Source organism: Lactuca virosa, chromosome 6 (assembly GCF_052849685.1).
Source record: "Lactuca virosa cultivar CGN04683 chromosome 6, Lactuca_virosa_CGN04683_v6, whole genome shotgun sequence".
Classification (NCBI taxonomy): domain Eukaryota; kingdom Viridiplantae; phylum Streptophyta; class Magnoliopsida; order Asterales; family Asteraceae; genus Lactuca; species Lactuca virosa.
The window spans coordinates 277,968,540-277,980,513 of record NC_136431.1 but is presented as its reverse complement, the minus strand read 5'-3'; the positions used below and the strand labels follow the sequence as shown (position 1 = coordinate 277,980,513).

General features: G+C 39.9%; 1 pseudogene; it reads left to right on the top strand.

Annotated features, from left to right (window-relative positions):
- Positions 1-7,255: 7,255 nt before the first annotated feature.
- Positions 7,256-9,602, top strand: LOC145122582 (uncharacterized; annotated as a pseudogene).
- Positions 9,603-11,974: the final 2,372 nt, after the last annotated feature.

Here is an 11,974-nt window from a genome sequence, read left to right as displayed (position 1 = left end):
CTCGAGAACTTACTCCTACTCTTTGTATGAATGGTCGAAATACATCTAGGTTTAACCATAATCACTCACGAACTCATTTTCTTCTGTATAACAGAATCATGTCATCGTCCAAAAATAACCACCCGAGCAACGAAACCCCTATCCTTGATATCGACGCCGCTACTTTCCAAGCCGCGGTATCAGCTGCCGTGGCAGCTGTCCTTGCAAACCTCAGCGCTAGCAACACAAGCAAGGCTGACAAAGGAGTTGACGATTCCGATCGCTGTATCAATCCGGGAAACCAACAAATGATAACAGTCACAGACTTGCAAAGCCGTAAAACCGAGAAAAGAAAACGAAAGCGCCAAGCCCAAAAGGAGCGCAAGCAATCCCAAAGACTTGCCATGCAACAGCAACAAGTGGCAACCCTTGCCATCCCAGTACCGATCAGACCATACGAGGGAAAACTTCCCAAGTGTGACAGGTGTAGCTTTCATCATAATGGGGCTTGCCAAGAAATGCAATGCTGCAATTGCCACAAAATAGGGCACCATGCTCGTAGCTGTGGAGCACCGGCACGACCCCTCACTCAAGTGAAGGGATTTGAGCAATTCTAACACTCCTAAGTATACATGCAACCCTAGAAAACCTTGGATCTATGTTTGTCTAAGATACATGCAAAATACTTTTTCCAAGGTTCATAAACCTATCTAGCATATATGGGGAACTTTATAATATAAAAGATAGCTAGAAATACATACCTTGTTGTTGTTATGATTCCTTGAAACCTTGAGAGCCTAGCACCCCAAGTGTGATGCCTCAAATGCTTCACACAACACCAAATGCTTTGGAATAACTTTGAGAGAATGTGTAACACTCTAAAAATCGGTCAAGCCCTCTTGTCACTATGTGTAGCCGATTTTGGTGAGTATGATGTTCTTTATATAGTGTGTCACATCTAGGGTTACACCATGTAAACCCTAATGTGGCATGACTCTTCATTTCCATGACTCATGGGTTTGTAACTCCCATGGAGCCTCCATGGAGCATCCAATGGGTTTAACCCAACTTGATTATCCATGGAGCCTTTTAGCCCACTATATAAGTTATGGATGATTTACATAATCAACCCATATATTTAATTAGTCACCATTTGATCACTTAATTAATTCTAGATTAATTCTTGATCAATACTAATTAAATAATACTATTAATATATTAGAACTTATAATATATTAATAAACCACAAGTGTTAATTCTCTCATTTAGTCTATCCAAATGCATGATGCCATGCAACCCAAATGGAGCATGCCGGGTCGGGTCAAGTACATACCAGAAATAGTTATGGACTTAGACACCTTATCCAACAGTCTCCCACTTGGATAAGTCTAATAACTATAACTGCAAGTATGACTTCAGGAACCGATCGACAATCGTAGCTCTTTTCAAGGTTTCTCGGAACTGAGAAGATGATGATACGCCATTTCAGATAAGTGATCATATAATCCTCTGTTCTAGATATCAACCGGACAAATACATGGAACAGTGTCTTACTTTTTGTCCAGCAGTTTGTTTCCCGATTTCCGATTTGTTTGACATAGAACTTAATTGAACACATCAACTTAGTTATGACCGGCCCCGGTACATGGGTCAAAACAAAATCATCGAGGGGCCCAGATATCGCTTCTAATCCAAGAAGGAACAGATAAAATTCGACTCATATGCTTGATCTTCTACTTGTTAAATTACACACAACCGCACATTTTATAACATCGAGTTACCAATGTGTTTTCGCACGATCAATGCATAACTAACTCATAGTTAGCAAGTCATATCTCTAGGTTTGAAGACTTATATGATATTACCATCTCACGATCACTCGAGATAAATTCCATGAAGTGATACTAGCGAGCGTGGGTTGAATCAATACTCAGAACTTATGAGCACTCATGAGTGTTGAGGCCATGTCCAACATCTTAGACCTCTACAACCAACTCATGACAGTCTTACTTCATATCTACTTCCAACATATGACTGACTGTGGATAATTTGAATAATATGTAAAACTCAACATAAATATTCTGGAAGTCAAAACATGCAAAAGAAATAATAGTAAACGATTGACAAGGGATAGCAACACTTTACTCATAAATAAACACAACTTTTATTCATCATCAAATGTCAATTACACTTTACAAATTTCAAAATTATTTAACTACTAAAACTAATATCATCCTTCAGCCCTATGCTCCTTGCATGCTGGAGATGCTTAACCCTACCCAGTCCCTTCGTGAGGGGATCTGTCGGGTTCTCATCCGATGATACCCTCTTTGCCACGATGAGTCCTTCTTCTATACGATATCTGATGAAATGGTATTTTCTGTCAATGTGTCTGGATCTCCCGTGATCCCTTGGTTCCTTTGCTAAGGCAACTGCACTTTCACTATCACAGAAAATCTCTATGGGCTCCACTATAGCTGGTACAACTCCAAGGTCTCCAATGAAGTTCTTTAGCCATATAGCCTCCTTTGCTGCCTCGCTTGCCGCTATATACTCTGACTCGCAAGTTGAATCAGCCACTGTCTCCTGCTTGGAACTTTTCCAAGAGATTGCTCCTCCATTTAAGGTAAAGACCCAGCCTGACTGTGAGCGGAAATTATCCCTATCAGTCTGGAAACTAGCATCACTATACCCTACAACTCTCAAGTCATCATTCCCACCAAGGGTAAGGACCCAGTCCTTAGTCCTCCGTAGGTACTTGAGAATGTTCTTTACCACTATCCAGTGTGCCTTACCAGGGTTCCCCTGATACCTGCTAACCATGCTTAAAGCAAAGGCTATATCAGGACGAGTGCAGGTCATAGCATATATGATCGAGCCTACTGCAGAAGCATAAGGTACTCGACTCATTTCTGCTATCTCAACCTCGGTACTCGGGCTCTGAGTCTTACTCAGTCTAGCGTTACTCTGGATGGGTAACTCTCCTTTCTTGGAATCTTGCATGCTGAATCTCTTCAGCACCTTCTCCAAGTATGTACTCTGACTAAGCCCAATTAGTCTTTTACTCCGGTCTCTCATAATCCTTATCCCTAGAATATAGGCAGCTTCTCCAAGGTCCTTCATAGCGAAACACTTCCCAAGCCAGGACTTAACTTCCTGCAAGGTTGGGATGTCATTTCCTATGAGTAGTATGTCATCCACATACAGTACCAAAAAGCTAACTATACTCCCACTAGCCTTGAAATATACACAAGATTCATCTTCACTCCTCGAAAAGCCAAACTCTTTGATTTTCTCATCAAAGCAAAGATTCCATCTGCGAGGTGCTTGCTTTAATCCATAGATGGATTTCTCAAGCTTATACACTCTATTAGGGTACTCTGTGCTGACAAAACCCTCTGGCTAATTCATGTAAACATCTTCAGCCAACTTTCCATTAAGGAAAGCGGTTTTGACATCCATTTGCCATATTTCATAGTCATGAAATGCAGCAATGGCTAACAATACCCTAATAGACTTAATCTTGGCTACTGGTGAAAAGGTCTCATCGTAGTCAACTCCTGGAGTTTGAGAAAAGCCCTTTGCAACCAGTCGTGCCTTATAAGTGTGTACATTACCATCCATGTCGGTCTTCTTCTTGAAGATCCATTTGCACCCAACTGTCTTACGACATGGTACATTGTCAACCAAGTTCCAAACTTGGTTGTCATACATGGACTGTATCTCGCTGTCCATTGCCTCTTTCCATTTGGCAGACTCGGGGCCTGCCATGGCTTCCGCATAACTGTTAGGTTCATCCAGACTTACCAATGTCCCATCACTGATAAGTGTCTCACCTTCCGCAGTAATATGGAAACCATAGTAATGCTCAGGTACATTCCTAACCCTTGTGGAACGCCTCAGAGGTACAATTGGAGGTATAATTGGATCAACAGGAGTTTCCTCCTCAAGTTGACTGCTAGGGTTTGAGGTTCCTTCACCACTTGACTCTTGAATTTCTTCAAGGTCAATTTGCCTCCCACTGTTTCCTTGGCTTATGAACTCTCTCTCTCTCTCTCTCGAAAGACAACCCTCCTTGCTACAAAGACCACATTTTCACTAGGTCTGTAGAAGAGGTAACCAAAGGATTTTTGTGGGTAGCCGATGAAAATACACTTCTCACTTCGAGGTTCGAGCTTGTCGTGAGTCTCGCGTCTCACGAAAGCCTCGCAACCCCAAATCTTGATTTGGGCTAGACTAGGAACTTTTCCAGTCCACATCTCGTGAGGTGTTTTGGCAACCTTCTATGTAGGGACCAGATTAAGGATATGGGCGGCAGTCTCTAAGGCATACCCCCAAAATGAGATTGGTAGCGTAGCTCGACTCATCATGGAACGAACCATGTCCAACAAGGTTCGATTACGCCTCTCAGCTACACCATTCAACTGTGGTGTCCTGGGAGGTGTCAATTGTGAGACAACCCCACATTCCCTCAGAAAGTCGAGGAACTCTGTACTAAGATACTCACCACCGCGATCGGATCGAAGCATCTTAATGTTCCTGCCCAATTGATTCTCGACTTCCTGTTTAAACTCTTTAAACCTTTCAAAAGTCTCTGACTTATGCTTGATTAAGTAGACATATCCATATCTACTGTAATCATCAGTAAAAGTCAAATAATAACGATTAACATCCCTTGTGGCATGTTTGAAGGGTCCACACACATCCGTGTGTATAAGATCCAACAAACCTTCACCCCTCTCACAAGAACCAGTGAAGGGTGACTTTGTCATTTTTCCAAGTAAGCATGATTCACAACTATCATCTGACTTTAGGTCAAATGATTCCAAAACTCCATCCTTTTGGAGTTGGCCTATGCGTTTCTTGCTTATATGTCCGAGACGACAATGCCATAATGATGCTTTAACCAAGTTATTATCATTTGTAGAATCAATACACAACACATTATTTCCTAAATTATCTACAACAGACACAACTTCATACACACCATCACAAGGTAATGCTTTAAAATAAAACACATTATTAAAGAAAGCATTTATTCCACCAATTTCATTATCAAAAGAAAAGGTAAAACCTTGTTTGTACAAAGCATGAAAGGAAATAACATTTCTTGCCATTTCTGGTGAATAACAACATTTATTCAAATCTAAAGTAAACCCACTACTTAGCAACAAAGTATAAACTCCAATCTTGGTGACAGGTGAAACTTTCCTATTTCCCATGATCAAGTTTATCTTTCCATGCTCCACATTCTCACTTCTTCTTAGTACCTGCAAATCAGAACAAATATGAATACCACAGCCGGTATCAAGGACCCAAGAGTTAGAATAGAGTGAATTATTAGATAAGATAGTGTAAATACCTGCATGGTTGGGTTTCACTTTCCCATCCTTCAAATCTTGCTGGTACTTTGGGCAGTTCCGCTTCCAGTGCGCCTTTTCATGGCAGTAGAAGCATTCAGCCTCTTTGGGATCAGAAGAAGGTGTAACGAAACCTTTCTTTGTTCCGCTATAAGAGGAGTCATCAAGGGTCTTACCCTTGGTACCCTTCGAAGGGGTCTTCCTCTTCTTACCTTTCCCTTTCCCGATTGCCAGGACATTTGCGGAGTTTGGAGTAGGAGTAGAAGTGGTAACAACCGACTTACCTTTAAGACCTGATTCTGCGGTCTTAAGGAGTCCCTGAAGCTTGCTGAGGGTGACTTCTTCCTTGTTCATGTGGTATATCATGCAGAATTGATCATAACACGATGGTAAGGAGTGCAAAATGATATCTATTGCTAACTCCTCTGGGAAGTTCACATTCAGCTTCATCAGACGGTCCACATACCTTTGTATTTTCTGCATGTGGCCTGTGATGGGTTCACCATCTTTCATTCGGGTTGTTATCATGGAGGAGATGATTTCATATCGATCTTGACGAGCACTCTGATGGTAGCGGTCCATCAAATCCTGGTGCATCTCAAAAGGATAGTAGTCCTCATAGGACTTTTGGAGCTCGGCTGTCATAGTGGCCATCATGATGCATGCCACTTTGGTAGCATCTCTTTCATGTGCCTCATATTCAGCAAACTCCTCAGGAGTAGCAGTTGGCTCAGGCACCTTGAGCTCCTTGTCGAGAACATATTCCTTGTTCTCGTATCGAGTGACCATCCTGATGTTTCTGATCCAGTCAGTAAAGTTGGATCCATCAAAGATGACTCTCCCACAAAGGTTCATGAGAGAGAAGGAGCCAGTAGGGTTTGAGCCAGGAGTAGCATTGTTGGAAGACATCTGAAAAGAAGAAAACAAGTTTAGTTTAGATATAGAGAAAGTCCTTAATAAAACACCCAAATGTAATATTAAGGCTAGGATCCAATCACAATATATTATAACTCAGAAGAGGGATGCCGTAATCCAAGCTATAACATATTTGAAAGGTAGGTGAATGACGATTCACCAATTTCCACCATGAAAACGAAATATAAATTATTAGGTTTTATTTGGTTTTTAGAAATTCCTAGATTCTTTTGAGATTCATTGAGCTTTTCAATGGCATGTTTCAATCTCGAGTGTGCCCTTCATGTTTTGTGACTGGGATACCGAGGATCACAAAACAAGGTGTGAAGTAACCGTGCAAATTACTTGGTACCCTTAATGTTTTTCCACTTAATCGATGTGCCGGTAAACCACACGCGCTCCACCGACCTTATGAAAAAACCTTAAGTCACCCTTTGCCTACCTTGTTAAGTCCAAGTTAGTGTGCCGGTAAACCACACACGCTCCACCAACGACTTAAACAAAGTGCAAAGTGTAATTTCATGGATTAGCACCTTATTCACATTTTTCCTAAAGTAACTAAGATTGGGAATTTATAAAACATTTAGTTACTTTATAATTATCATTATACTTTTAATGAGAATTTTAAGTCACTGTCCTACCCGTTCGGCTAACTTTTAATGAGAATTTTAAGTCACTGTCCTGCCATTTTATAGGCAACAACCTTATACCCCCCTTATAGACCGGCTTCGTGAATGAGGCCTACTAACGGTAAAACGACTTGATCTTATACATATATATATATATATATATATATATATATATATATATTATTGAACTTATAATATTATAAAGTATAAGGGTTGAATTTTTTAACATTTAAAATTCTAGGGGTTGGAACTAAAGTTAATTAGGTGACTTTACAAGTTCCAAAACTTGAGGTCAAGTTTTGTAACTTAACAAAACTCTTCAATTCATAACGTATATTTGAAGTTAAAAATGTGGTGGATGATATGATTGAAATGAACAAAAATCTCCTCTCTTATCGGTTTCTTATTTTCGTGTTTCCATTTTACTTTTACCTTTCTGTTTGTGTTTGAGCTTTTTGAAGTTTGAAACCTTTAATTCCTTAGCTAGTTCTGGTACTGAATTTGTTGGTAGGAAGATTTCGAGAACTTTTGGTCTGAATGTCCGTGGGAAGAGGATTTGAAGTACGCAAAAGCTGTTTGCAATCAGGTTGCTTTCTTCACCTTCATATTATCCATCTAGATCATTTTATCTTCAGATTTACGTTAGTGCTTAACTGGATTTCAAGGCTCAAAAACACTTCCCTGCTTTGCTTTAACAAATGAAGTTCTCGATTCTATCACTCAAATCCCTGATTATGTCATCTTTTTCTTTGTTTCTCCAAAGTTTGATTAGTATTGAAGGAAATATATCAACATTTTTTTTACAAACCTGCTTCAGGTTGATGTAGCACTGGAAGTTTACATCTGACAGATGAATATTGGGACAAAGTGGTTAGTCACAATGCATTTTCTCACATTCATCATCATCAATGGAACTTATTGCAGGTGTTGCAGGTATCTTACCTTATTGATGAGTATAAATGTGGGCGTACACCTAACCCTGATGTTCTTTGCAATACAAGAATCAAATTCGGTTTGTAATCATATTGCTTGCTTTCATCTTTTATTGTTCCCATTTGTCATCAATTTCGCTTTTATATCTCTAGGTGCGTTCATGGATGCCATCAGTAACATGGATTTTGAGTTTGTTGCTTCTGGACATTATGCAAAAGATATTCACCCCTTTACAGATGAAACCAATGAGCTTTCATTTCTTCAGCTCTCAAAGGATATGGTAAAGATATGCTCTACTTATTTTCATTACCAACTTACACTGAGGGATACATGTTGGAATTTCAGGTGAAGGATCAGACCTACTTTCTTTCATATCTCTCACAAGCTCAGTTAAAAGACTAGTGCTTCCTCTTGGATGTATTACAAAAGTAAGTAAGTTTGCTTTATGAAAAACAAAACGGAATTTATGAATTTACTATTTAAATATCGACTATGAAATTATCAGGATGAAGTCCGAAGGCTTGCCCGGAAATTTGATTTGCCTAACCAAGAAAGAAGGGATTCACATGGAATATGCTTTCTTGGGAAGGTATGTAATATGTTTGTTAACAAAAATCCCAACTTTGGAGATGATATATATATATATATATATATATATATATATATATATATATATATTAAGTGGAAATTTATGTAATCATTATACAGATTAAGTTCAGTGAATTTGTTGGAAGACATATTGGTGAAAAAGAAGGTATACTACTGGAGGCTGAAACAGGTGATTTTTTAGGAGTCCACAGGGGCTTCTGGTTTTACACAATTGGTCAGCGCCAAGGTTTGGGTCTTGCAGGAGGACCATGGTAATTTACTATAAATCTTTCACCTTTTATTATTATTAGAGTAAATTACTGAAATCGTCCCTATGGTTTGGTCAAAATTGCACGTTTAGTCCCTAACTTTTTTTTTGCACTCGGATCGTCCCTGTGATTTGATTTTGTTGCGTTTTTCGTCCCTTACATACATAAAGTTAGGGACCAAACGTGCAATTTTGACCAAACCATAGGGACGAAAAACGCAACAAAATCAAACCATAGGGACGATCCGAGTGCAAAAAAAAGTTAGGGACCAAACGTGTAATTTTTACCAAACCATAGGGACGATTTCAGTAATTTACTCTTATTATTATTATTCAGATCTTTAAATTAAAGATTTATTTATAAAAATACATGTCATGTTTCCATGCAGGTATGTTGTTTCGAAAGATGTAAAAAATAATGTGGTTTTTGTATCAAGAAACTATTATTCCGTTGATAAAAGAAGGCGATCATTTCGTGTTGGATCCTTTAGATGGATCAGCGGATCTCCTCCTCACAACTTAAACCACTTAAGATGCAAGGTAAACATAAACATATTACATGACTTAATTTTTCACTTAATACATAAAGAACAGACTTAATAGAAAAAGTCAACATTTACACATTTTTGACAGGTTCGGCATGGCCCAGTTTTCTATGATTGTAGTTTGCATATAGAAGAAAAAGATGGTATTGGCACTGTCCAATTACTTGAAGATGATCAGGGTCTGGCAGCTGGCCAATTTGCAGCTTTTTATCAACAAGAGGTTTGTGTGGGGTCAGGGGTAATTTTGGAATCATGGGATGATGCTAAGGGGTTTCCTGTTTCTGTTTGTGACAAGGCTCGTGATATTGCAAAAATGGAAGATAAATCTAAGCTTGGTAAACCCATCACAATCAAACCAAAACCTCAAGATTGTTTGAGGGATTAGTTTAGTTCTTATAAATTAATTGTATGTTAATCAGAAACAAATTAATTTACAAAAGGGCATCGTTTTTATTTTATTAGATGATTCATATATCTTCAAGGCAGAGGTTAAAATATTTGGAAGGGTTTTAGATGAGAGGGGGTAGATTGTAAAGTTTGTTAAAATAGAGAAAAGGGTAAAATTGTCGTACTAGAAAAAAATGTTGTGAGAAGTAAAAAATCTTTGCTTACAAATCATCTCCCTTGACAAATACATATACAGCTTATACCATATTCATTTATGATATTGTGATTTTATATTCAATTCTTGTTTACACCACTGCTATTATGATTATAAATGCCGGCCCGTTTAGTTAGCAGTAGTTCCGGACCTCGGTCCGATGCAGTAGTTAGATTGCTTGATGTCTTTGTGATTCAAGCGTGTTTTGTATTATGTGTTCCGGACTTCCGCCCGATGCAGTATGCAGTATATGTGGTTATGCTAATTGATATGTTATGCTATGATATGTTATGCTCAGTCAGTTTCCGGACTTCGGTCCGATGTAGGGGACAAGGTCCCAGTCAGTTCCGGACTTCGGTCCGATGCAGGGGACAAGGTCCCAGTTAGTTCCGGACTTCGGTCCGATGCAGTTTCCGGGCTTCGGTCCGATGCAGTGGGCAAGGCCCTAGTTAGTTTCGGACTTCGATCCGATGCAGTTTCCGGACTTCGGTCCGATGCAGTGGGCAAGGCCCAGTATGTGTTTATATGTTATTGTATGGTATGTGGTAGTTTGGGGGAGCTCACTAAGCTTCGTGCTTACAGTTTCAGTTTTGGTTTCAGGTACTTCCACAAGTAAAGGGAAGAGCTCGGGATGATGGCATCACACACACCACGACTTCAGTTTTTGTCCTGGGAGTTGATTTAGCTTTTCATTGACATGATTTGATACAGTCTTGATACAATTTTCTTGTGATACTTTGGTATGGTTTTGATACATTGACGTATGGGTTTTATTTTATGGTATTGATCTAATGATTTTAGTAATGATTAAACAAAATTTTTGGGTCGTATTTTGGGATGTTACAAGTTGGTATCAGAGCCTTGGTTTGAGGGATTCAAATACACTTTCGGGTGTGTCTGAACTCAAACTAAGGAAACGGTAAAAGATTTTCAAAGGAAAAAACATTTTCGAAAAAGATTTTTGAAAAAAGAACTTAGAAAGGAAAAGAGTTTTGATAAAGAGAAAAAAGTGTGGTGCGTGCGATCAGCCGAGCTCAAGTAAGTACTCCCAAATTACCTATACAAGTTTATATTATCAGTTCCAGTTTCAGTAGAACAGCATGCTAGTATAGGACTAGGGATCTAGGAGGATGCCTTATGTGCTTGCTTTATGTGTTTCAGCTTGATGAGAATTGCATGCTAGTAGTGAGTAGGCAGTAGTAGGATAGCCTGTGTAGGTTATGCCTGATAGCATGAGCTTAGCATTGTATGCTAGTACAGTTTCTTGATTATGAGAATTGTTTGCATGAGTATGTTTCCTTTATCCGAATGTTGCTTGCTTTGTGCTTAGTGGGACCCTGAGTGATGGGAGTTAGCCATTAGGTGAATACATCACGTCACATGTGGTCAGGGTTGGATAATCTCAGAGTGCCGGATTTGACCCTATTGCGCAGCTCTCGTTTGAGTCTAACCGTTGTAGGGATGAGTCTTTTACTCGAAGGATTATCTGAGCCTCATTGCATGTGATGGTATTCAGGTGGTGGCTAATTGGCATTGCAAGGAGGCCTTCAGCAGCTGAGGACTGGTTTGGGTGGAGTCAAAGGTTTCCCTAGGGCAAGCCTAGGATGTGAGTAGCAGAAGTCAGTAGCAGTAGAGTGACTTGGTGGAGTCGAGGCGGTTCTTGAGGAAAGTATGGATAGATGTGGAAGGTAGTATGGGCCCGTACTACTAAAAGCAGAGGATCCGTACTCGAATCAAGGAAGGCTGAGATGAGACTGGGAAGCTTGTAGTAGAAGCGATCCCTTGAGATATTTCAGTGTACTGACGTTTGCCATGATATGTTTTCAGAATGGTGGTTTTGCGACCTAGGCCAGCAGCTGGCAGTTCAGGTGCCGGAGAGGGATCAGGATCAGGCTCGGGAGCCGAGCATCTAGATGAGCAAACTAGAGAGTTCTTCACTTCAGAGGTGACCCATATCATTCTTGAGCAGACTCCAGTGATCTTTGGTTGGATCAAGGAGGGTATACTAGAGTTGATGGAGGAGAGACTAGGCACATTTCGTGCTGAGGTGGCGGCCATGATGGGGTCGCGCACGCTTACGTTCAGGGAGTTCCGGGCATGTGGAGCTCCAGATTATCACGGGGCGCGGGACCCCATAGCGAGTACTAGATGGTTGG